Source organism: Scyliorhinus torazame, chromosome 4 (genome assembly GCF_047496885.1).
Source record: "Scyliorhinus torazame isolate Kashiwa2021f chromosome 4, sScyTor2.1, whole genome shotgun sequence".
Classification (NCBI taxonomy): Eukaryota; Metazoa; Chordata; class Chondrichthyes; order Carcharhiniformes; family Scyliorhinidae; genus Scyliorhinus; species Scyliorhinus torazame.
In genome coordinates, this window is record NC_092710.1 from 22,816,055 (window position 1) to 22,841,506 (window position 25,452).

Below are 25,452 nucleotides of genomic sequence, written 5' to 3' on the forward strand. Positions count from 1 at the left end.
GTGGGAGAGTCTGGGAGCAGAGGACAGAATCTCAGAGCGGACGGAGATTCTGAGAGGATGTTTCCCCGTGTGGGAGAGTATGGGTGAGGGGAGATTCTGAGAGGATGTTTCCCCGTGTGGGAGAGTCTGGGCCCAGAGGACAGAATCTCAGAGTGAGGGGAGGTTCTGAGAGGATGTTCCCCGTGTGGGAGAGCCTGGGAGCAGAGGACAGAATCTCAGAGTGAGGGGAGATACAGAGAGGGTGTTTCGTCGTGTGGGAGATTCTGGGACCAGAGGACAGAATCTCAGAGTGAGGCGAGATTCTGAGAGGATGTTTCCCCGTGTGGGAAAGTCTGGGAGCAGAAGGGCAGAATCTCAGAGTGAGGGGAGATTCTGAGAGGATGTTTCCCCGTGTGGGAGAGTCTGGGAGCAGAGGACAGAATCTCAGAGTGAGGGGAGATTCTGAGAGGATGTTTCGCCATGTGGGAGAGTCTGGGAGCAGAGGACAGAATCTCAGAGCGGACGGAGATTCTGAGAGGATGTTTCCTGTGTGGGAGAGTCTGGGACCAGAGGACAGAATCTCAGAGTGAGGGGAGATTCTGAGAGGATGATTCCCCGTGTGGGAGAGTCTGGGAGCAGAGGACAGAATCTCAGAGTGAGGGGAGATTCTGAGAAGAAGTTTCCCCGTGTGGGAGAGTCTGGGAGCAGAGGACAGAATCTCAGAGTGAGGGCAGATTCTGAGAGGTTGTTTCCCCGTGTGGGAGAGTCTGAGACCAGGGGACAGAATCTCAGAGTGAGGGGAGATTCTGAGAGGATGTTTCCCCGTGTGGGAGAGTCTGAGACCAGGGGACAGAATCTCAGAGTGAGGGGAGATTCTGAGAGGATGTTTCCCCGTGTGGGAGAGGCTGGGAGCAGAGGACAGAATCTCAGAGTGAGGGGAGATTCTGAGAGGTTGTTTCCCCGTGTGGGAGAGTCTGAGACCAGGGAACAGAATCTCAGAGTGAGGGGAGATTCTGAGAGGATGTTTCCCCCTGTGGGAGAGTCTGGGACCAGAGGACAGAATCTCAGAGTGAGGGGAGATTCTGAGAGGATGTTTCCCCGTGTGGGAGAGTCTGGGAGCAGAGGACAGAATCTCAGAGTGAGGGGAGATTCTGAGAGGATGTTTCCACGAGTGGGAGAGTCTGGGACCAGAGGGCAGAATCTCAGAGCGGACGGAGATTCTGAGAGGATGTTTCCCCGTGTGGGATAGTCTGGGCCCAGAGGACAGAATCTCAGAGTGAGGGGAGGTTCTGAGAGGATGTTCCCCGTGTGGGAGAGCCTGGGAGCAGAGGACAGAATCTCAGAGTGAGGGGAGATACAGAGAGGGTGTTTCGTCGTGTGGGAGATTCTGGGACAAGAGGACAGAATCTCAGAGTGAGGCGAGATTCTGAGAGGATGTTTCCCAGTGTGGGAAAGTCTGGGAGCAGAGGGCAGAATCTCAGAGTGACGGGAGACTCTGAGAGGATGTTTCCCCGTGTGGGAGAGCCTTAGAGCAGAGGGCAGAATCTCAGAGTGAGGGGAGATTCTGAGAGGATGTTTCCCTGTGTGTGAGAGTCTGGGACCAGAGGACAGAATCTCAGAGTGAGGCGAGATTCTGAGAGGATGTTTCCCCGTGTGGGAAAGTCTGGGAGCAGAGGGCAGAATCTCAGAGTGACGGGAGACTCTGAGAGGATGTTTTCCCGTGTGGGAGAGTCTGGGATCAGAAGGGCAGAATCTCAGAGTGAGGGGAAATTCTGAGAGGACGTTTCCCCGTGTGGGAGAGTCTGGGAGCAGAGGACAGAATCTCAGAGTGAGGGGAGATTCTGAGAGGATGTTTCCCCATGTGGGAGAGTCTGGGAGCAGAGGACAGAATCTCAGAGAGGACGGAGATTCTGAGAGGATGTTTCCCGTGTGGGAGAGTCTGGGTGAGGGGAGATTCTGAGAGGATGTTACCCCGTGTGGGAGAGTCTGGGCCCAGAGGACAGAATCTCAGAGTGAGGGGAGATTCTGAGAGGATGTTTCCCCTTGTGGGAGAGTCAGGGCCCAGAGGACAGAATCTCAGAATGAGGGGAGATTCTGAGAGGATGTTTCCCCGTGTGCTAGAGTCTGGGAGCAGAGGGCAGAATCTCTGAGTGAGGGGAGAATCTGAGAGGATGTTTCCCCGTGTGGGAGAGTCTGGGACCAGAGGGCAGAATCTCTGAGTGAAAGGAGATTCTGAGAGGATGTTTCCCCGTGTGGGAGAGTCTGGGAGCAGAGGGCAGAATCTCTGAGTGAAAGGAGATTCTGAGAGGGTGTTTCCCCCTGTGGGAGAATCTGGGAGCAGAGGACAGAATCTCAGAGTGAGGGGAGATTCTGAGAAGAAGTTTCCCCGTGTGGGAGAGTCTGGGAGCAGAGGACAGAATCTCAGAGTGAGGGGAGATTCTGAGAGGATGTTTCCCCGTGTGGGAGAGTCTGGGAGCAGAGGACAGAATCTCAGAGTGAGGGGAGATTCTGAGAGGATGTTTCCCCGAGTGGGAGAGTCTGGGACCAGAGGACAGAATCTCAGAGTGAGGGGAGATTCTGAGAGGATGTTTACCCTTGTGGGAGAGTCTGGGCCCAGAGGACAGAATCTCAGAGTGAGGGGAGATTCTGAGAGGATGTTTCCCCGTGTGGGAGAGTCTGGGACCAGAGGGCAGAATCTCAGATTGAAGGGAGATTCTGAGAGGATGTTTCCCCCTGTGGGAGAGTCTGGGAGCAGAGGGCAGAATCTCAGAGTGAGGGGAGATTCTGAGAGGATGTTTCCCCCTGTTTGAGAGTCTGGGAGCAGAGGACAGAATCTCAGAGTGAGGGGAGATTCTGAGAGGATGTTTCCCCGTGTGGGAGAGTCTGGGAGCAGAGGACAGACTCTCAGAGTGAGGGGAGATTCTGAGAGGATGTTTCTCCGTGTGGGAGAGTCTGGGAGCAGAGGACAGCATCTCAGAGCGGACGGAGATTCTGAGAGGATGTTTCCCCGTGTGGGAGAGTATGGGTGAGGGGAGATTCTGAGAGGATGTTTCCCCGTGTGGGAGAGTCTGGGCCCAGAGGACAGAATCTCAGAGTGAGGGGAGGTTCTGAGAGGGTGTTTCGTCGTGTGGGAGATTCTGGGACCAGAGGACAGAATCTCAGAGTGAGGCGAGATTCTGAGAGGATGTTTCCCCGTGTGGGAAATTCCGGGAGCAGAGGGCAGAATCTCAGAGTGACGGGAGACTCTGAGAGGATGTTTTCCCGTGTGGGAGAGTCTGGGAGCAGAAGGGCAGAATCTCAGAGTGAGGGGAGATTCTGAGAGGATGTTTCCCGCTGTGGGAGAGTCTGGGAGCAGAGGACAGAATCTCAGAGTGAGGGGAGATTCTGAGAGGATGTTTCCCCATGTGGGAGAGTCTGGGAGCAGAGGACAGAATCTCAGAGCGGACGGAGATTCTGAGAGGATGTTTCCCGTGTGGGAGAGTCTGGGTGAGGGGAGATTCTGAGAGGATATTACCCCGTGTGGGAGAGTCTGGGCCCAGAGGACAGAATCTCAGAGTGAGGGGAGGTTCTGAGAGGATGTTTCCCCCTGTGGGAGAGTCTGGGACCAGAGGACAGAATCTCAGAGTGAGGGGAGATTCTGAGAGGATGTTTCCCCGTGTGGGAGAGTCTGGGAGCAGAGGACAGAATCTCAGAGTGAGGGGAGATTCTGAGAGGATGTTTCCACGAGTGGGAGAGTCTGGGACCAGAGGACAGAATCTCAGAGTGAGGGGAGATTCTGAGAGGATGTTTCCCCTTGTGGGAGAGTCTGGGCCCAGAGGACAGAATCTCAGAGTGAGGGGAGATTCTGAGAGGATGTTTCCCCGTGTGGGAGAGTCTGGGATCAGAGGGCAGAATCTCAGATTGAAGGGAGATTCTGAGAGGATGTTTCCCCCTGTGGGAGAGTCTGGGAGCAGAGGGCAGAATCTCAGAGTGAGGGGAGATTCTGAGAGGATGTTTCCCCCTGTTTGAGAGTCTGGGAGCAGAGGACAGAATCTCAGAGTGAGGGGAGATTCTGAGAGGATGTTTCCCCGTGTGGGAGAGTCTGGGAGCAGAGGACAGAATCTCAGAGTGAGGGGAGATTCTGAGAGGATGTTTCCCTGTGTGGGAGAGTCTGGGACCAGAGGGCAGAATCTCAGAGCGGACGGAGATTCTGAGAGGATGTTTCCCCGTGTGGGATAGTCTGGGCCCAGAGGACAGAATCTCAGAGTGAGGGGAGGTTCTGAGAGGATGTTCCCCGTGTGGGTGAGCCTGGGAGCAGAGGACAGAATCTCAGAGTGAGGGGAGATACAGAGAGGGTGTTTCGTCGTGTGGGAGATTCTGGGACCAGAGGACAGAATCTCAGAGTGAGGCGAGATTCTGAGAGGATGTTTCCCCGTGTGGGAAAGTCTGGGAGCAGAGGGCAGATCCTCAGAGTGACGGGAGACTCTGAGAGGATGTTTCCCCGTGTGGGAGAGCCTTAGAGCAGAGGGCAGAATCTCAGAGTGAGGGGAGATTCTGAGAGGATGTTTCCCTGTGTGTGAGAGTCTGGGACCAGAGGACAGAATCTCAGAGTGAGGCGAGATTCTGAGAGGATGTTTCCCCGTGTGGGAAAGTCTGGGAGCAGAGGGCAGAATCTCAGAGTGACGGGAGACTCTGAGAGGATGTTTTCCCGTGTGGGAGAGTCTGGGAGCAGAAGGGCAGAATCTCAGAGTGAGGGGAGATTCTGAGAGGATGTTCCCCGTGTGGGAGGTTCTGAGACCAGAGGACAGAATCTCAGGGTGAGGGGAGATTCTGAGAGGATGTTTCCCCGTGTGGGAGAGTCAGGGCCCAGAGGACAGAATCTCAGAATGAGGGGAGATTCTGAGAGGATGTTTCCCCGTGTGGGAGAGTCTGGGAGCAGAGGGCAGAATCTCTGAGTGAGGGGAGATTCTGAGAGGATGTTTCCCCGTGTTGGAGAGTCTGGGACCAGAGGGCAGAATCTCTGAGTGAAAGGAGATTCTGAGAGGATGTTTCCCCCTGTGGGAGAGTCTGGGCCCAGAGGACAGAATCTCACGTGAGGGGAGATTCTGAGAGGATGTTTCCCGTGTGGGAGAGTTTGGGAGCAGAGGACAGAATCTCACAGCGGACGGAGATTCTGAGAGGATGTTTCCCGTGTGGGAGAGTCTCGGTGAGGGGAGATTCTGAGAGGATGTTACCCCGTGTGGGAGAGTCTGGGACCAGAGGACAGAATCTCAGAGTGAGGGGAGGTTCTGAGAGGATGTTTCCCCGTGTGAGAGAGTCTGGGAGCAGAGGACAGAATCTCAGGGTGAGGGGAGATTCTGAGAGGATGCTTCCCCGTCTGGTAGAGGTTGGTAGCAGAGGACAGAATCTCAGAGTGAGGGGAGATTCTGAGAGGATGTTTGCCCGAGTGGGAGAGTCTGGGACCAGAGGACAGAATCTCAGAGTGAGGGGAGATTCTGAGAGGATGTTTCCCCGTGTGGGAGAGTCTGGGCCCAGAGGACAGAATCTCAGAGTGAGGGGAGATTCTGAGAGGATGTTTCCCCGTGTGGGAGAGTCTGGGACCAGAGGGCAGAATCTCAGATTGAAGGGAGATTCTGAGAGGATGTTTCCCCCTGTGGGAGAGTCTGGGAGCAGAGGACAGAATCTCAGAGTGAGGGGAGATTCTGAGAGGATGTTTCCCCGTGTGGGAGAGTCTGGTAGCAGAGGACAGAATCTCAGAGTGAGGAGAGATTCTGAGAGGATGTTTCCCCGTGTGGGAGAGTCTGGGACCAGAGGACAGAATCTCAGAGTGAGGGGAGATTCTGAGAGGATGATTCCCCGTGTGAGAGAGTCTGGGACCAGAGGACAGAATCTCAGAGCGAGGGGAGATTCTGAAAGGATGTTTCCCCGTGTGGGAGAGCCTTAGAGCAGAGGGCAGAATCTCAGAGTGAGGGGAGATTCTGAGAGGATGTTTCCCCGTGTGGGAGAGTCTGGGACCAGAGGGCAGAATCTCAGAGTGAGGGGAGATTCTGAGAGGATGTTTCTCCGTGTGGGAGAGTCTGGGAGCAGAGGACAGAATCTCAGAGCGGACGGAGATTCTGAGAGGATGTTTCCCCGTGTGGGAGAGTATGGGTGAGGGGAGATTCTGAGAGGATGTTTCCCCGTGTGGGAGAGTCTGGGCCCAGAGGACAGAATCTCAGAGTGAGGGGAGGTTCTGAGAGGATGTTCCCCGTGTGGGAGAGCCTGGGAGCAGAGGACAGAATCTCAGAGTGAGGGGAGATACAGAGAGGGTGTTTCGTCGTGTGGGAGATTCTGGGACCAGAGGACAGAATCTCAGAGTGAGGCGAGATTCTGAGAGGATGTTTCCCCGTGTGGGAAAGTCTGTTAGCAGAAGGGCAGAATCTCAGAGTGAGGGGAGATTCTGAGAGGATGTTTCCCCGTGTGGGAGAGTCTGGGAGCAGAGGACAGAATCTCAGAGTGAGGGGAGATTCTGAGAGGATGTTTCGCCATGTGGGAGAGTCTGGGAGCAGAGGACAGAATCTCAGAGCGGACGGAGATTCTGAGAGGATGTTTCCTGTGTGGGAGAGTCTGGGACCAGAGGACAGAATCTCAGAGTGAGGGGAGATTCTGAGAGGATGATTCCCCGTGTGGGAGAGTCTGGGAGCAGAGGACAGAATCTCAGAGTGAGGGGAGATTCTGAGAAGAAGTTTCCCCGTGTGGGAGAGTCTGGGAGCAGAGGACAGAATCTCAGAGTGAGGGCAGATTCTGAGAGGTTGTTTCCCCGTGTGGGAGAGTCTGAGACCAGGGGACAGAATCTCAGAGTGAGGGGAGATTCTGAGAGGATGTTTCCCCGTGTGGGAGAGTCTGAGACCAGGGGACAGAATCTCAGAGTGAGGGGAGATTCTGAGAGGATGTTTCCCCGTGTGGGAGAGGCTGGGAGCAGAGGACAGAATCTCAGAGTGAGGGGAGATTCTGAGAGGTTGTTTCCCCGTGTGGGAGAGTCTGAGACCAGGGAACAGAATCTCAGAGTGAGGGGAGATTCTGAGAGGATGTTTCCACGAGTGGGAGAGTCTGGGACCAGAGGGCAGAATCTCAGAGCGGACGGAGATTCTGAGAGGATGTTTCCCCGTGTGGGATAGTCTGGGCCCAGAGGACAGAATCTCAGAGTGAGGGGAGGTTCTGAGAGGATGTTCCCCGTGTGGGAGAGCCTGGGAGCAGAGGACAGAATCTCAGAGTGAGGGGAGATACAGAGAGGGTGTTTCGTCGTGTGGGAGATTCTGGGACAAGAGGACAGAATCTCAGAGTGAGGCGAGATTCTGAGAGGATGTTTCCCAGTGTGGGAAAGTCTGGGAGCAGAGGGCAGAATCTCAGAGCGGACGGAGATTCTGAGAGGATGTTTCCCCGTGTGGGATAGTCTGGGCCCAGAGGACAGAATCTCAGAGTGAGGGGAGGTTCTGAGAGGATGTTCCCCGTGTGGGAGAGCCTGGGAGCAGAGGACAGAATCTCAGAGTGAGGGGAGATACAGAGAGGGTGTTTCGTCGTGTGGGAGATTCTGGGACAAGAGGACAGAATCTCAGAGTGAGGCGAGATTCTGAGAGGATGTTTCCCAGTGTGGGAAAGTCTGGGAGCAGAGGGCAGAATCTCAGAGTGACGGGAGACTCTGAGAGGATGTTTCCCCGTGTGGGAGAGCCTTAGAGCAGAGGGCAGAATCTCAGAGTGAGGGGAGATTCTGAGAGGATGTTTCCCTGTGTGTGAGAGTCTGGGACCAGAGGACAGAATCTCAGAGTGAGGCGAGATTCTGAGAGGATGTTTCCCCGTGTGGGAAAGTCTGGGAGCAGAGGGCAGAATCTCAGAGTGACGGGAGACTCTGAGAGGATGTTTTCCCGTGTGGGAGAGTCTGGGAGCAGAAGGGCAGAATCTCAGAGTGAGGGGAAATTCTGAGAGGACGTTTCCCCGTGTGGGAGAGTCTGGGAGCAGAGGACAGAATCTCAGAGTGAGGGGAGATTCTGAGAGGATGTTTCCCCATGTGGGAGAGTCTGGGAGCAGAGGACAGAATCTCAGAGAGGACGGAGATTCTGAGAGGATGTTTCCCGTGTGGGAGAGTCTGGGTGAGGGGAGATTCTGAGAGGATGTTACCCCGTGTGGGAGAGTCTGGGCCCAGAGGACAGAATCTCAGAGTGAGGGGAGATTCTGAGAGGATGTTTCCCCTTGTGGGAGAGTCAGGGCCCAGAGGACAGAATCTCAGAATGAGGGGAGATTCTGAGAGGATGTTTCCCCGTGTGCTAGAGTCTGGGAGCAGAGGGCAGAATCTCTGAGTGAGGGGAGAATCTGAGAGGATGTTTCCCCGTGTGGGAGAGTCTGGGACCAGAGGGCAGAATCTCTGAGTGAAAGGAGATTCTGAGAGGATGTTTCCCCGTGTGGGAGAGTCTGGGAGCAGAGGGCAGAATCTCTGAGTGAAAGGAGATTCTGAGAGGGTGTTTCCCCCTGTGGGAGAATCTGGGAGCAGAGGACAGAATCTCAGAGTGAGGGGAGATTCTGAGAAGAAGTTTCCCCGTGTGGGAGAGTCTGGGAGCAGAGGACAGAATCTCAGAGTGAGGGGAGAATCTGAGAGGATGTTTCCCCGTGTGGGAGAGTCTGGGAGCAGAGGACAGAATCTCAGAGTGAGGGGAGATTCTGAGAGGATGTTTCCCCGAGTGGGAGAGTCTGGGACCAGAGGACAGAATCTCAGAGTGAGGGGAGATTCTGAGAGGATGTTTACCCTTGTGGGAGAGTCTGGGCCCAGAGGACAGAATCTCAGAGTGAGGGGAGATTCTGAGAGGATGTTTCCCCGTGTGGGAGAGTCTGGGACCAGAGGGCAGAATCTCAGATTGAAGGGAGATTCTGAGAGGATGTTTCCCCCTGTGGGAGAGTCTGGGAGCAGAGGGCAGAATCTCAGAGTGAGGGGAGATTCTGAGAGGATGTTTCCCCCTGTTTGAGAGTCTGGGAGCAGAGGACAGAATCTCAGAGTGAGGGGAGATTCTGAGAGGATGTTTCCCCGTGTGGGAGAGTCTGGGAGCAGAGGACAGACTCTCAGAGTGAGGGGAGATTCTGAGAGGATGTTTCTCCGTGTGGGAGAGTCTGGGAGCAGAGGACAGCATCTCAGAGCGGACGGAGATTCTGAGAGGATGTTTCCCCGTGTGGGAGAGTATGGGTGAGGGGAGATTCTGAGAGGATGTTTCCCCGTGTGGGAGAGTCTGGGCCCAGAGGACAGAATCTCAGAGTGAGGGGAGGTTCTGAGAGGGTGTTTCGTCGTGTGGGAGATTCTGGGACCAGAGGACAGAATCTCAGAGTGAGGCGAGATTCTGAGAGGATGTTTCCCCGTGTGGGAAATTCCGGGAGCAGAGGGCAGAATCTCAGAGTGACGGGAGACTCTGAGAGGATGTTTTCCCGTGTGGGAGAGTCTGGGAGCAGAAGGGCAGAATCTCAGAGTGAGGGGAGATTCTGAGAGGATGTTTCCCGCTGTGGGAGAGTCTGGGAGCAGAGGACAGAATCTCAGAGTGAGGGGAGATTCTGAGAGGATGTTTCCCCATGTGGGAGAGTCTGGGAGCAGAGGACAGAATCTCAGAGCGGACGGAGATTCTGAGAGGATGTTTCCCGTGTGGGAGAGTCTGGGTGAGGGGAGATTCTGAGAGGATATTACCCCGTGTGGGAGAGTCTGGGCCCAGAGGACAGAATCTCAGAGTGAGGGGAGGTTCTGAGAGGATGTTTCCCCCTGTGGGAGAGTCTGGGACCAGAGGACAGAATCTCAGAGTGAGGGGAGATTCTGAGAGGATGTTTCCCCGTGTGGGAGAGTCTGGGAGCAGAGGACAGAATCTCAGAGTGAGGGGAGATTCTGAGAGGATGTTTCCACGAGTGGGAGAGTCTGGGACCAGAGGACAGAATCTCAGAGTGAGGGGAGATTCTGAGAGGATGTTTCCCCTTGTGGGAGAGTCTGGGCCCAGAGGACAGAATCTCAGAGTGAGGGGAGATTCTGAGAGGATGTTTCCCCGTGTGGGAGAGTCTGGGATCAGAGGGCAGAATCTCAGATTGAAGGGAGATTCTGAGAGGATGTTTCCCCCTGTGGGAGAGTCTGGGAGCAGAGGGCAGAATCTCAGAGTGAGGGGAGATTCTGAGAGGATGTTTCCCCCTGTTTGAGAGTCTGGGAGCAGAGGACAGAATCTCAGAGTGAGGGGAGATTCTGAGAGGATGTTTCCCCGTGTGGGAGAGTCTGGGAGCAGAGGACAGAATCTCAGAGTGAGGGGAGATTCTGAGAGGATGTTTCCCTGTGTGGGAGAGTCTGGGACCAGAGGGCAGAATCTCAGAGCGGACGGAGATTCTGAGAGGATGTTTCCCCGTGTGGGATAGTCTGGGCCCAGAGGACAGAATCTCAGAGTGAGGGGAGGTTCTGAGAGGATGTTCCCCGTGTGGGTGAGCCTGGGAGCAGAGGACAGAATCTCAGAGTGAGGGGAGATACAGAGAGGGTGTTTCGTCGTGTGGGAGATTCTGGGACCAGAGGACAGAATCTCAGAGTGAGGCGAGATTCTGAGAGGATGTTTCCCCGTGTGGGAAAGTCTGGGAGCAGAGGGCAGAATCTCAGAGTGACGGGAGACTCTGAGAGGATGTTTCCCCGTGTGGGAGAGCCTTAGAGCAGAGGGCAGAATCTCAGAGTGAGGGGAGATTCTGAGAGGATGTTTCCCTGTGTGTGAGAGTCTGGGACCAGAGGACAGAATCTCAGAGTGAGGCGAGATTCTGAGAGGATGTTTCCCCGTGTGGGAAAGTCTGGGAGCAGAGGGCAGAATCTCAGAGTGACGGGAGACTCTGAGAGGATGTTTTCCCGTGTGGGAGAGTCTGGGAGCAGAAGGGCAGAATCTCAGAGTGAGGGGAGATTCTGAGAGGATGTTCCCCGTGTGGGAGGTTCTGAGACCAGAGGACAGAATCTCAGGGTGAGGGGAGATTCTGAGAGGATGTTTCCCCGTGTGGGAGAGTCAGGGCCCAGAGGACAGAATCTCAGAATGAGGGGAGATTCTGAGAGGATGTTTCCCCGTGTGGGAGAGTCTGGGAGCAGAGGGCAGAATCTCTGAGTGAGGGGAGATTCTGAGAGGATGTTTCCCCGTGTTGGAGAGTCTGGGACCAGAGGGCAGAATCTCTGAGTGAAAGGAGATTCTGAGAGGATGTTTCCCCCTGTGGGAGAGTCTGGGAGCAGAGGACAGAATCTCAGAGTGAGGGGAGATTCTGAGAAGAAGTTTCCCCGTGTGGGAGAGTCTGGGAGCAGAGGACAGAATCTCAGAGTGAGGGGAGATTCTGAGAGGTTGTTTCCCCGTGTGGGAGAGTCTGAGACCAGGGGACAGAATCTCAGAGTGAGGGGAGATTCTGAGAGGATGTTTCCCCGTGTGGGAGAGGCTGGTAGCAGAGGACAGAATCTCAGAGTGAGGGGAGATTCTGAGAGGATGTTTCCCCGAGTGGGAGAGTCTGGGACCAGAGGACAGAATCTCAGAGTGAGGGGAGATTCTGACAGGATGTTTACCCTTGTGGGAGTGTCTGGGCCCAGAGGACAGAATCTCAGAGTGAGGGGAGATTCTGAGAGGATGTTTCCCCGTGTGGGAGAGTCTGGGACCAGAGGGCAGAATCTCAGATTGAAGGGTGATTCTGAGAGGATGTTTCCCGCTGTGGGAGAGTCTGGGAGCAGAGGGCAGAATCTCAGAGTGAGGGGAGATTCTGAGAGGATGTTTCCCCCTGTTTGAGAGTCTGGGAGCAGAGGACAGAATCTCAGAGTGAGGGGAGATTCTGAGAGGATGTTTCCCCGTGTGGGAGAGTCTGGGAGCAGAGGACAGAATCTCAGAGTGAGGGGTGATTCTGAGAGGATGTTTCCCCGTGTGGGAGAGTCTGAGACCAGGGGACACAATCTCAGAGTGAGGGTAGATTCTGAGAGGATGTTTCCCCGTGTGGGAGAGTCTGGTAGCAGAGGTCAGAATCTCAGAGTGAGGGGAGATTCTGAGAGGATGTTTCCACGTGTGGGAGAGTCTGGGACCAGAGGACAGAATCTCAGAGTGAGAGGAGATTCTGAGAGGATGTTTCCCCGTGTGAGAGAGTCTGGGACCAGAGGACAGAATCTCAGAGTGAGGGGAGATTCTGAGAGGATGTTTCCCCGTGTGGGACAGTCTGGGTGAGAGGAGATTCTGAGAGGATGTTTCCCCGTGTGAGAGATTCTGGGAGCAGAGGACAGAATCTAAGGGTGAGGGGAGATTCTGAGAGGATGTTTCCCCGTGTGGGAGAGCCTGGTCCCAGAGGACAGAATCTCAGAGTGAGGCGAGATTCTGAGAGGATGTTTCCCCGTGTGGGAAAGTCTGGGAGCAGAGGGCAGAATCTCAGAGTGAGGGGAGATTCTGAGAGGATGTTTTCCTGTGTGGGAGATTCTGGGAGCAGAAGGGCAGAATCTCAGACTGAGGGGAGATTCTGAGAGGATGTTTCCCCATGTGGGAGAGTCTGGGAGCAGAGGACAGAATCTCAGAGTGAGGGGAGATTCTGAGAGGATGTTTCCCCGTCTGGGAGAGTCTGGGCCCAGAGGACAGAATCTCAGAGTGAGGGGAGATTCTGAGAGGATGTTTCCCCGTGTGGGAGATTCTGGGACCAGAGGGCAGAATCTCAGAGTGAGGGGAGATTCTGAGAGGATGTTTCCTGTGTGGGAGAGTTTGGGAGCAGAGGACAGAATCTCAGAGCGGACGGAGATTCTGAGAGGATGTTTCCCGTGTGGGAGAGTCTGGGTGAGGGGAGATTCTGAGAGGATGTTACCCCGTGTGGGAGAGTCTGGGCCCAGAGGACAGAATCTCAGAGTGAGGGGAGGTTCTGAGAGGATGTTTCCCCGTGTGAGAGAGTCTGGGAGCAGAGGACAGAATCTCAGGGTGAGGGGAGATTCTGAGAGGATGTTTCCCCGTGTGGGAGAGTCTGGGAGCAGAGGACAGAATCTCAGAGTGAGGGGAGATTCTGAGAGGTTGTTTCCCCGTGTGGGAGATTCTGAGACCAGAGGACAGAATCTCAGGGTGAGGGGAGTTTCTGAGAGGATGTTTCCCCGTGTGGGAGAGTCTGGGCCCAGAGGACAGAATCTCAGAGTGAGGCGAGATTCTGAGAGGATGTTTCCCCGTGTGCTAGAGTCTGGGAGCAGAGGGCAGAATCTCTAAGTGAGGGGAGATTCTGAGAGGATGTTTCCCCGTGTTGGAGAGTCTGGGACCAGAGGGCAGAATCTCTGAGTGAAAGGAGATTCTGAGAGGATGTTTCCCCCTGTGGGAGAGTCTGGGAGCAGAGGACAGAATCTCAGAGTGAGGGGAGATTCTGAGAGGAAGTTTCCCCGTGTGGGAGAATCTGGGAGCAGAGGACAGAATCTCAGAGTGAGGGGAGATTCTGAGAGGTTGTTTCCCCGTGTGGGAGAGTCTGAGACCAGGGGACAGAATCTCAGAGTGAGGGGAGATTCTGAGAGGCTGTTTCCCCGAGTGGGAGAGTCTGGGACCAGAGGACAGAATCTCAGAGTAAGGGGAGATTCTGAGAGGATGTTTCCCAGTGTGGGAGAGTCTGGGCCCAGAGGACAGAATCTCAGAGTGAGGGGAGATTCTGAGAGGATGTTTCCCCGTGTGGGAGAGTCTGGGACCAGAGGGCAGAATCTCAGATTGAAGGGAGATTCTGAGAGGATGTTTCCCCCTGTGGGAGAGTCTGGGAGCAGAGGGCAGAATCTCAGAGTGAGGGGAGATTCTGAGAGGATGTTTCCCCGTGTGGGAAAGTCTGGTAGCAGAGGACAGAATCTCAGAGTGAGGGGAGATTCTGAGAGGATGTTTCCCCGTGTGGGAGAGTCTGGGACCAGAGGACAGAATCTCAGAGGGAGGGGAGATTCTGAGAGGATGATTCCCCGTGTGAGAGAGTCTGGAACCAGAGGACAGAATCTCAGAGCGAGGGGAGATTCTGAAAGGATGTTTCCCCGTGTGGGAGAAACTGAGAGCAGAGGGCAGAATCTCAGAGTGAGGGGAGATTCTGAGAGGAAGTTTCCCTGTGTGGGAGAGTCTGGGACCAGAGGGCAGAATCTCTGATTGAGGAGAGATTCTGAGAGGATGTTTCCCCGTGTGGGAGAGTCTGGGAGCAGAGGACAGAATCTCAGAGCGGACGGAGATTCTGAGAGGATGTTTCCCCGTGTGGGAGAGTCTGGGTGAGGGGAGATTCTGAGAGGATGTTTCCCCGTGTGGGAGAGTCTGGGCCCAGAGGACAGAATCTCAGAGTGAGGGGAGGTTCTGAGAGGATGTTCCCCGTGTGGGAGAGCCTGGGAGCAGAGGACAGAATCTCAGAGTGAGGGGAGATTCAGAGAGGTTGTTTCGTCGTGTGGGAGTTTCTGGGACCAGAGGACAGAATCTCAGAGTGAGGCGAGATTCTGAGAGGATGTTTCCCCGTGTGGGAGAGCCTGGGAGCAGAGGGCAGAATCTCAGAATGAGGGGAGATTCTGAGAGGATGTTTCCCTGTGTGGGAGAGTCTGGGACCAGAGGGCAGAACCTCAGAGTGAGGGGAGCTTCTGGGAGGATGTTTCCCCGTGTGGGAGAGTCTGGGAGCAGAGGACAGAATCTCAGAGCGGACGGAGATTCTGAGAGGATGTTTCCCCGTGTGGGAGAGTCTGGGTGAGGGGAGATTCTGAGAGGATGTTTCCCCGTGTGGGAGAGTCTGGGCCCAGAGGACAGAATCTCAGAGTGAGGAGAGGTTCTGAGAGGATGTTTCCCCGTGTGGGAGAGTCTGGGAGCAGAAGACAGAATCTCAGAGTGAGGGGAGATTCTGAGAGGTTGATTCCTCGTGTGGGAGATTCTGGGAGCAGAGGACAGAATCTCAGGGTGAGGGGAGATTCTGAGAGGATGTTTCCCCGTGTGGGAGACTCTGGTCCCAGAGGACAGAATCTCAGGGTGAGGCGAGATTCTGAGAGGATGTTTCCCCGTGTGGGAAAGTCTGGGAGCAGAGGGCAGAATCTCAGAGTGACGGGAGACTCTGAGAGGATGTTTTCCCGTGTGGGAGAGTCTGGGAGCAGAGGGCAGAATCTCAGAGTGAGGGGAGATTCTGAGAGGCTGTTTCCCCCTGTTTGAGAGTCTGGGAGCAGAGGACAGAATCTCAGAGTGAGGGGAGATTCTGAGAGGATGTTTCCCCGTGTGGGAGAGTCTGGGAACAGGGGACAGAATCTCAGAGTGAGGGTAGATTCTGAGAGAATGTTTCCCCGTGTGGGAGAGTCTGGTAGCAGAGGGCAGAATCTCAGAGTGAGGGGAGATTCTGAGAGGATGTTTCCACGTGTGGGAGAGTCTGGGACCAGAGGACAGAATCTCAGAGTGAGAGGAGATTCTGAGAGGATGTTTCCCCTTCTGAGAGAGTCTGGGACCAGAGGACAGAATCTCAGAGTGAGGGGAAATTCTGAGAGGATGTTTCCCCATGTGGGAGAGCCTGGGAGCAGAGGGCAGAATCTCAGAGTGAGGGGAGATTCTGAGAGGATGTTTCCCTTTGTGGGAGAGTCTGGGACCAGAGGGCAGAATCTCAGAGTGAGGGGAGATTCTGAGAGGATGTTTCCACGTGTGGGAGAGTCTGGGAGAAGAGGCCAGAATCTCAGAGCGGACCGAGATTCTGAGAGGATGTTTCCCCGTGTGGGAGAGTCTGGGTGAGGGGAGATTCTGAGAGGATGTTTCCCCGTGTGGGAGAGTCTGGGCCCAGAGGACAGAATCTCAGAGTGAGGGGAGGTTCTGAGAGGATGTTTTCCCGTGTGGGAGAGTCTGGGAGCAGAGGACAGAATCTCAGAGTGAGGGGAGATTCTGAGAGGGTGTTTCCTCGTGTGGGAGATTCTGGGAGCATAGGACAGAATCTAAAGGTGAGGGGAGATTCTGAGAGGATGTTTCCCCCTGTGGGAGAGTCTGGTCCCAGAGGACAGAATCTCAGAGTGAGGCGAGATTCTGAGAGGATGTTTCCCCGTGTGGGAAAGTCTGGGAGCAGAGGGCAGAATCTCAGAGTGACGGGAGATTCTGAGAGGATGTTTCCCCGTGTGGGAGAGTCTGAGACCAGAGGACAGAATCTCAGAGTGAGGGGAGATTCTGAGAGGATGTTACCATGTGTGGGAGAGTCTGGGACCAGAGGGCAGAATCTCAGAGTGAGGGGAGATTCTGAGAGGATGTTTCCCGTGTGGGAGAGTCTGGGACCAGAGGGCAGAATCTCTGAGTGAGGGGAGATTCTGAGAGGATGTTTCCACGTGTGGGAGAGTCTGGGAGAAGAGGCCAGAATCTCAGAGCGGACCGAGATTCTGAGAGGATGTTTCCCCGTGTGGGAAAGTCTGGGTGAGGGGAGATTCTGAGAGGATGTTTCCCCGTGTGGGAGAGTCTGGGCCCAGAGGACAGAATCTCAGAGTGAGGGGAGGTTCTGAGAGGATGTTTTCCCGTGTGGGAGAGTCTGGGAGCAGAGGACAGAATCACAGAGTGAGGGGAGATTCTGAGAGGGTGTTTCCTCGTGTGGGAGATTCTGGGAGCAGAGGACAGAATCTAAAGGTGAGGGGAGATTCTGAGAGGATGTTTCCCCGTGTGGGAGAGTCTGGTCCCAGAGGACAGAATCTCAGAGTGAGGCGAGATTCTGAGAGGATGTTTCCCCGTGTGGGAAAGTCTGGGAGCAGAGGGCAGAATCTCAGAGTGACGGGAGATTCTGAGAGGATGTTTCCCCGTGTGGGAGAGTCTGAGACCAGAGGACAGAATCTCAGAGTGAGGGGAGATTCTGAGAGGATGTTACCATGTGTGGGAGAGTCTGGGACCAGAGGGCAGAATCTCAGAGTGAGGGGAGATTCTGAGAGGATGTTTCCCGTGTGGGAGAGTCTGGGAGCAGAGGACAGAATCTCAGAGCGGACGGAGATTCTGAGAGGATGTTTCCCGTGTGGGAGAGTCTGGGTGAGGGGAGATTCTGAGAGGATGTTTCCCCGTGTGGGAGAGTCTGGGCCCAGAGGACAGAATCTCAGAGTGAGGGGAGATTCTGAGAGGATGTTTACCCTTGTGGGAGAGTCTGGGCCCAGAGGACAGAATCTCAGAGTGAGGGGAGATTCAGTGAGGATGTTTCCCCGTGTGGGAGAGTCTGGGACCAGAGGGCAGAATCTCAGATTGAAGGGAGATTCTGACAAGGATGTTTCCCCCTGTGTGAGAGTCTGGGAGCAGAGGACAGAATCTCAGAGTGAGGGGAGATTCTGAGAGGATGTTTCCCCGTGTGGGAGAGTCTGGTAGCAGAGGACAGAATCTCAGAGTGAGGGGAGATTCTGAGAGGATGTTTCCCCGTGTGGGAGAGTCTGGGACCAGAGGACAGAATCTCAGATTGAGGGGAGATTCTGAGAGGATGTTTCCCCATGTGAGAGAGTCTGGGACCAGAGGACAGAATCTCAGAATGAGGGTAGATTCTGAGAGGATTTTTCCCCATGTGGGAGAGTCAGGGCCCAGAGGGCAGAATCTCAGAGTGAGGGGAGATTCTGAGAGGATTTTTCCCCGTGTGGGAGACCTTGGGAGCAGAGGGCAGAATGTCAGAATGAGGGGAGATTCTGAGAGGATGTTTCCCCGTGTGGGAGAGTCTGGGACCAGAGGGCAGAATCTCAGAGTGAGGGGAGATTCTGTGAGGATGTTTCCCCGTGTGGGAGAGTCTGGGAGCAGAGGACAGAATCTCAGAGCGGACGGAGATTCTGAGAGGATGTTTCCCCGTGTGGGAGAGTCTGGGTGAGGGGAGATTCTGAGAGGATGTTTCCCCGTGTGGGAGATTCTGGGCCCAGAGGACAGAATCTCAGAGTGAGGAGAGGTTCTGAGAGGATGTTTCCCCGTGTGGGAGAGTCTGGGAGCAGAGGACAGAATCTCAGAGCGGACGGAGATTCTGAGAGGATGTTTCCCCGTGTGGGAGAGTCTGGGTGAGGGGAGATTCTGAGAGGATGTTTCCCCGTGTGGGGGAGTCTGGGACCAGAGGACAGAATCTCAGAGTGAGGGGAGATTCTGAGAGGATGATTCCCCGTGTGGGAGAGTCTGGGCCCAGAGAGCAGAATCTCAGAGTGAGGGGAGGTTCTGAGAGGATGTTTCCCCGTGTGGGAGAGTCTGGGAGCAGAAGACAGAATCTCAGAATGAGGGGAGATTCTGAGAGGTTGATTCCTCGTGTGGGAGATTCTGGGAGCAGAGGACAGAATCTCAGGGTGAGGGGAGATTCTGAGAGGATGTTTCCCCGTGTGGGAGAGTCTGGGACCAGAGGGCAGAATCTCTGAGTGAAAGGAGATTCTGAGAGGATGTTTCCCCCTGTGGGAGAGTCCGGGAGCATAGGACATAATCTCTGAGTGAGGGGAGATTCTGAGAGGAAGTTTCCCCGTGTGGGAGAGTCTGGGAGCAGAGGAAAGAATCTCAGAGTGAGGGGAGATTCTGAGAGGAAGTTTTCCCGTGTGGGAGAGTCTGGGAGCAGAGGACAGAATCTCAGAGTGAGGGGAGATTCTGAGAGGGTGTTTCCTCGTGTGGGAGATTCTGGGAGCAGAGGACAGATTCTAAGGGTGAGGGGAGATTCTGAGAGGATGTTTCCCCGTGTGGGAGAGTCTGGTCCCAGAGGACAGAATCTCAGAGTGAGGCGAGATTCTGAAAGGATGTTTCCCCGTGTGGGAAAGTCTGGGAGCAGAGGGCAGAATCTCAGAGTGACGGGTGACTCTGAGAGGATGTTTTCCCGTGTGGGAGAGTCTGGGAGCAGAAGGGCAGAATCTCAGAGTGAGGGGAGATTCAGAGAGGATGTTTCCCCATGTGGGAGAGTCTGGGAGCAGAGGACAGAATCTCAGAGTGAGGGGAGATTCTGAGAGGATGTTTCCCCGTGTGGGATAGTCTGGGCCCAGAGGACAGAATCTCAGAGTGAGGGGAGATTCTGAGAGGATGTTACCCTGTGTGGGAGATTCTGGGACCAGAGGGCAGAATCTCAGAGTGAGGGGAGATTCTGAGAGGATGTTTCCCGTGTGGGAGAGTTTGGGAGCAGAGGACAGAATCTCAGAGCGGACGGAGATTCTGAGAGGATGTTTCCCCGTGTGATAGAGTCTGGGACCAGAGGGCAGAATCTCAGAGTGAGGGGAGATTCTGGGAGGATGTTTCCCCGTGTGGGAGAGTCTGGGAGCAGAGGACAGAATCTCAGAGCGGACGGAGATTCTGAGAGGATGTTTCCCCGTGTGGGAGAGTCTGGGTGAGGGGAGATTCTGAGAGGATGTTTCCCCGTGTGGGAGAGTCTGGGCCCAGAGGACAGAATCTCAGAGTGAGGAGAGGTTCTGAGAGGATGTTGCCCCGTGTGGGAGAGTCTGGGAGCAGAGGACAGAATCTCAGAGCGGACGGAGATTCTGAGAGGATGTTTCCCCGTGTGGGAGAGTCTGGGTGAGGGGAGATTCTGAGAGGATGTTTCCCCGTGTGGGGGAGTCTGGGACCAGAGGACAGAATCTCAGAGTGAGGGGAGATTCTGAGAGGATGTTTCCCCGTGTGGGAGAGTCTGGGCCCAGAGAGCAGAATCTCAGAGTGAGGGGAGGTTATGAGAGGATGTTTCCCCGTGTGGGAGAGTCTCGGAGCAGAAGACATAATCTCAGAATGAGGGGAGATTCTGAGAGGTTGATTCCTCGTGTGGGAGATTCTGGGAGCAGAGGACAAAATCTCAGGGTGAGGGGAGATTCTGAGAGGATGTTTCCCCGTGTGGAAGAGTCTGGGACCAGAGGGCAGAATCTCTGAGTGAAAGGAGATTCTGAGAGGATGTTTCCCCCTGTGGGAGAGTCCGGGAGCAGAGGACAGAATCTCAGAGTGAGGGGAGATTCTGAGAGGATGTTACCCTGTGTGGGAGATTCTGGGACCAGAGGGCAGAATCTCAGAGTGAGGGGAGATTCTGAGAGGATGTTTCCCGTGTGGGAGAGTTTGGGAGCAGAGGACAGAATCTCAGAGCGGACGGAGATTCTGAGAGGATGTTTCCCCGTGTGGGAGAGTCTGGGACCAGAGGGCAGAATCTCAGAGTGAGGGGAGATTCTGGGAGGATGTTTCCCCGTGTGGGAGAGTCTGGGAGCAGAGGACAGAATCTCAGAGCGGACGGAGATTCTGAGAGGATGTTTCCCCGTGTGGGAGAGTCTGGGCCCAGAGGACAGAATCTCAGAGTGAGGAGAGGTTCTGAGAGGATGTTTCCCCGTGTGGGAGAGTCTGGGAGCAGAGGACAGAATCTCAGAGCGGACGGAGATTCTGAGAGGATGTTTCCCCGTGTGGGAGAGTCTGGGTGATGGGAGATTCTGAGAGGATGTTTCCCCGTGTGGGGGAGTCTGGGACCAGAGGACAGAATCTCAGAGTGAGGGGAGATTCTGAGAGGATGTTTCCCCGTGTGGGAGAGTCTGGGCCCAGAGAGCAGAATCTCAGAGTGAGGGGAGGTTATGAGAGGATGTTTCCCCGTGTGGGAGAGTCTGGGAGCAGAAGACAGAATCTCAGAATGAGGGGTGATTCTGAGAGGTTGATTCCTTGTGTGGGAGATTCTGGGAGCAGAGGACAGAATCTCAGGGTGAGGGGAGATTCTGAGAGGATGTTTCCCCGTGTGGGAGAGTCTGGGACCAGAGGGCAGAATCTCTGAGTGAAAGGAGATTCTGACAGGATGTTTCCCCCTGTGGGAGAGTCCGGGAGCAGAGGACAGAATCTCAGAGTGAGGGAAGATTCTGAGAGGAGGTTTCCCCGTGTGGGAGAGTCTGGGAGCAGAGGAAAGAATCTCAGAGTGAGGGGAGATTCTGAGAGGAAGTTTTCCCGTGTGGGAGAGTCTGGGAGCAGAGGACAGAATCTCAGAGTGAGGGGAGATTCTGAGAGGGTGTTTCCTCGTGTGGGAGATTCTGGGAGCAGAGGACAGAATCTAAGGGTGAGGGGAGATTCTGAGAGGATGTTTCCCCGTGTGGGAGAGTCTGGTCCCAGAGGACAGAATCTCAGAGTGAGGCGAGATTCTGAGAGGATGTTTCCCCGTGTGGGAAAGTCTGGGAGCAGAGGGCAGAATCTCAGAGTGACGGGTGACTCTGAGAGGATGTTTTCCCGTGTGGGAGAGTCTGGGAGCATAAGGGCAGAATCTCAGAGTGAGGGGAGATTCAGAGAGGATGTTTCCCCATGTGGGAGAGTCTGGGAGCAGAGGACAGAATCTCAGAGTGAGGGGAGATTCTGAGAGAATGTTTCCCCGTGTGGGAGAGTCTGGGCCCAGAGGACAGAATCTCAGAGTGAGGGGAGATTCTGAGAGGATGTTACCCTGTGTGGGAGATTCTGGGACCAGAGGGCAGAATCTCAGATTGAGGGGAGATTCTGAGAGGATGTTTCCCGTGTGGGAGAGTTTGGGAGCAGAGGACAGAATCTCAGACGGACGGAGATTCTGAGAGGATGTTTCCCGTGTGGGAGAGTCTGGGTGAGGGGAGATTCTGAGATGATGTTACCCAGTGTGGGAGAGTCTGGGCCCAGAGGACAGAATCTCAGAGTGAGGGGAGGTTCTGAGAGGATGTTTCCCCGTGTGAGAGAGTCTGGGAGCAGAGGACAGAATCTCAGAGTGAGGGGAGATTCTGAGAGAATGTTTCCACGTGTGGGAGAGACTGGGCCCAGAGGACAGAATCTCAGGGTGAGGGGAGATTCTGAGAGGATGTTTCCCCGTGTGGGAGAGTCTGGGAGCAGAGGACAGAATCTCAGAGTGAGGGGAGATTCTGAGAGGTTGTTTCCCCGTGTGGGAGATTCTGAGACCAGAGGACAGAATCTCAGGGTGAGGGGAGATTCTGAGAGGATGTTTCCCCGTGTGGGAGAGTCTGGGCCCATAGGACTGAATCTCAGAGTGAGGCGAGATTCTGAGAGGATGTTTCCCCGTGTGCTAGAGTCTGGGAGCAGAGGGCAGAATCTCTAAGTGAGGGGAGATTCTGAGAGGATGTTTCCCCGTGTGGGAGAGTCTGGGAGCAGAGGACAGAATCTCAGAGTGAGGGGAGATTCTGAGAGGAAGTTTCCCCGTGTGGGAGAGTCTGGGAGCAGAGGGCAGAATCTCAGAGTGAGGGGAGATTCTGAGAGGTTGTTTCCCCGTGTGGGAGCGGTTGGTAGCAGAGGACAGAATCTCAGAGTGAGGGGAGATTCTGAGAGGATGTTTCCCCGTGTGGGAGCGGTTGGTAGCAGAGGACAGAATCTCCGAGTGAGGGGAGATTCTGAGAGGTTGTTTCCCCGAGTGGGAGAGTCTGGGACCAGAGGACAGAATCTCCGAGTGAGGGGAGATTCTGAGAGGATGTTTCCCCGTGTGGGAGAGTCTGGGACCAGAGGACAGAATCTCAGAGTGAGGGGATATTCTGAGAGGATGATTCCCCGTGTGAGAGAGTCTGGGACCAGAGGACAGAATCTCAGAGCGAGGGGAGATTCTGAAAGGATGTTTCCCTGTGTGGGAGAGCCTTAGAGCAGAGGGCAGAATCTCAGAGTGAGGGGAGATTCTGAGAGGATGTTTCCCTGTATGGGAGAGTCTGGGACCAGAGGGCAGAATCTCAGAGTGAGGGGAGATTCTGAGAGGATGTTTCCCCGTGTGGGAGAGTCTGGGAGCAGAGGACAGAATCTCAGAGCGGACGGAGATTCTGAGAGGGTGTTTCCCCGTGTGGGAGAGTCTGGGTGAGGCGAGATTCTGAGAGGATGTTTCCCCGTGTGGGAGAGTCTGGGCCCAGAGGACAGGATCTCAGAGTGAGGGGAGGTTCTGAGAGGATGTTCCCCGTGTGGGAGAGCCTGGGAGCAGAGGACAGAATCTCAGAGTGAGGGGAGATTCAGAGAGGGTGTTTCGTCGTGTGGGAGATTCTGGGACCAGAGGACAGAATCTCAGAGTGAGGGGAGATTCAGAGAGGGTGTTTCGTCGTGTGGGAGATTCTGGGACCAGAGGACAGAATCTCAGAGTGAGGCGAGATTCTGAGAGGATGTTTCCCCGTGTGGGAGAGCCTGGGAGCAGAGGGCAGAATCTCAGAATGAGGGGAGATTCTGAGAGGATGTTTCCCTGTGTGGGAGAGTCTGGGACCAGAGGGCAGAATCTCAGAGTGAGGGGAGATTCTGGGAGGATGTTTCCCCGTGTGGGAGAGTCTGGGAGCAGAGGACAGAATCTCAGAGCGGACGGAGATTCTGAGAGGATGTTTCCACGTGTGGGAGAGTCTGGGTGAGGGGAGATTCTGAGAGGATGTTTCCCCGTGTGGGAGAGTCTGGGCCCAGAGGACAGAATCTCAGAGTGAGGAGAGGTTCTGAGAGGATGTTTCCCCGTGTGGGAGAGTCTGGGCCCAGAGGACAGAATCTCAGAGTGAGGGGAGATTCTGAGAGGATGTTTCCCCGTGTGGGAGAGTCTGGGAGCAGAAGACAGAATCTCAGAGTGAGGGGAGATTCTGAGAGGTTGATTCCTCGGGCGAAATTCTCCATTATCGGCGGAAAGTCCGCCGATCGGCGCAAAAAACGGCGCAAATCCCACTTGCGTCACGTCATAAAAATGGGCCGATAGTCTGCGGCCCGAAATAGGCTAGCTGCGACGTAACGGGATCCGCGCTTGCGCAGTGGTTTCGCCGTGCAGCGTCATACGCGCTGCACGGCGTGACGGCTCATAAGGCCGCGCAGCTCCCCCCCACCCGACCGCAACACCCGACCGCAACACCCGACTGGATGGCTGGCCGTCGCTCAGCCCCGAGGTTCGAGTCACGCGATGTGGAGGCGCTCCTGGACGCAGTGGAGCAGAGGAGGGATGCCCTGTATCCCGGCCGCAGAGTTGCCCCACACCACAGCCGGCGTCTGTGGAGGGAGGTGGCAGAGGCCGTCACCGCTGTGGCCCAAACACCACAGACAGGCACCCAGTGCCACAAGAAGGTGAACGACCTCGTCAGAGCAGGCAGGGTGAGCCTCCCCCATATCCCCCATATCCCCTCTCCCCCAAATCCCCCCCTCCCCCATATCCCCCCTCCCCCATGTCCCCCATATCCCCCCTCCCCCATATCCCCCATATCCCCCCTCCCCATATCCCCCCTCCCCCATATCCCCCATATCCCCCCTCCCCCATATCCCCCCTCCCCCATATCCCCCATATCCCCCCTCCCCCATATCCCCCATATCCCCCCTCCCCCATATCCCCCATATCCCCCCTCCCCCAAAACCCCCCCTCCCCCATATCCCCCATATCCCCCCTCCCCCATATCCCCCATCCCCCATATTCCCCATATCTCCCCTCCCCCATATCCCCCCTCCCCCATATCCCCCCCTCCCCCATATCCCCCCTCCCCCATATCCCCCCTCCCCATATCCCCCATATCCCCCCCTCCCCCATATTCCCCCCTCCCCCATATCCCCCCTCCCCCATATCCCCCATATCCCCCCTCCCCCATATCCCCCCTCCCCCATATCCCCCATATTCCCCCCTCCCCCATATCCCCCCTCCCCATATCCCCCATATTCCCCCCTCCCCCATATCCCCCCTCCCCCATATCCCCCATATCCCCCTCCCCCATATCCCCCATATCCCCCCCTCCCCCATATCCCCCCTCCCCATATCCCCCCTCCCCCATATCCCCCCTCCCCCATATCCCCCCTCCCCCATATCCCCCATATTCCCCCCTCCCCCATATCCCCCCTCCCCATATCCCCCCCTCCCCCATATCCCCCCTCCCCCATATCCCCCATATCACCCCCTCCCCCATATCCCCCATATCCCCAAGTGAATCCAGCCCTAACCTTAACCTCTGCAATGCACGCGCAACCGATGGCGTGCATTCATATACCTGCCTAACACTGTTGCCTTTTACCCCTGCCACCACCAGCCCCCGCCCCCCCCCCCCCCCCCCCCAGGAGAAGCGCGCACACAACAATAGGGAGCATGTGAGGACTGGAGGAGGGCCCGCTGATGAGAGGCCACTGACCGTACACGAGGAAAGGGCCCTGGAACTGGCTGGTGACCTGAGGACCGGGAGGTTGCTGATGCAGAGGTCGGGGCCCCACGAGCAAGTGAGCCACCAACAGCCCGTCCCCATATCCCCCCTCCCCTATATCCCCCTCCCCCGTATCACCTGATCACTGCCTGATGTCTAACCATGCATGCTTCATTGTGTATCGCAGGACCAAACGTCCAGGCACCCATCCCCGCAGATGCAGACCGCCCGCAGGATGCCCCTCGGAGACCACAGGAGATGGAGAGACCCGCACCCTCCAGCATGCGACGCCCGCAGGATGCCCCTCGGAGGCCACGGGAGACGGAGAGACCCGCACCCTCCAGCATGCGACGCCCGCAGGATGCCCCTCGGAGACCACGGGAGACGGAGAGACCCGAACCCTCCAGCATGCGACGCCCGCAGGATGCCCCCTCGGAGACCACGGGAGACGGAGAGACCCGCACCCTCCAGCATGCGACGCCCGCAGGATGCCCCTCGGAGACCACGGGAGACGGAGAGACCCGCACCCTCCAGCATGCGACGCCCGCAGG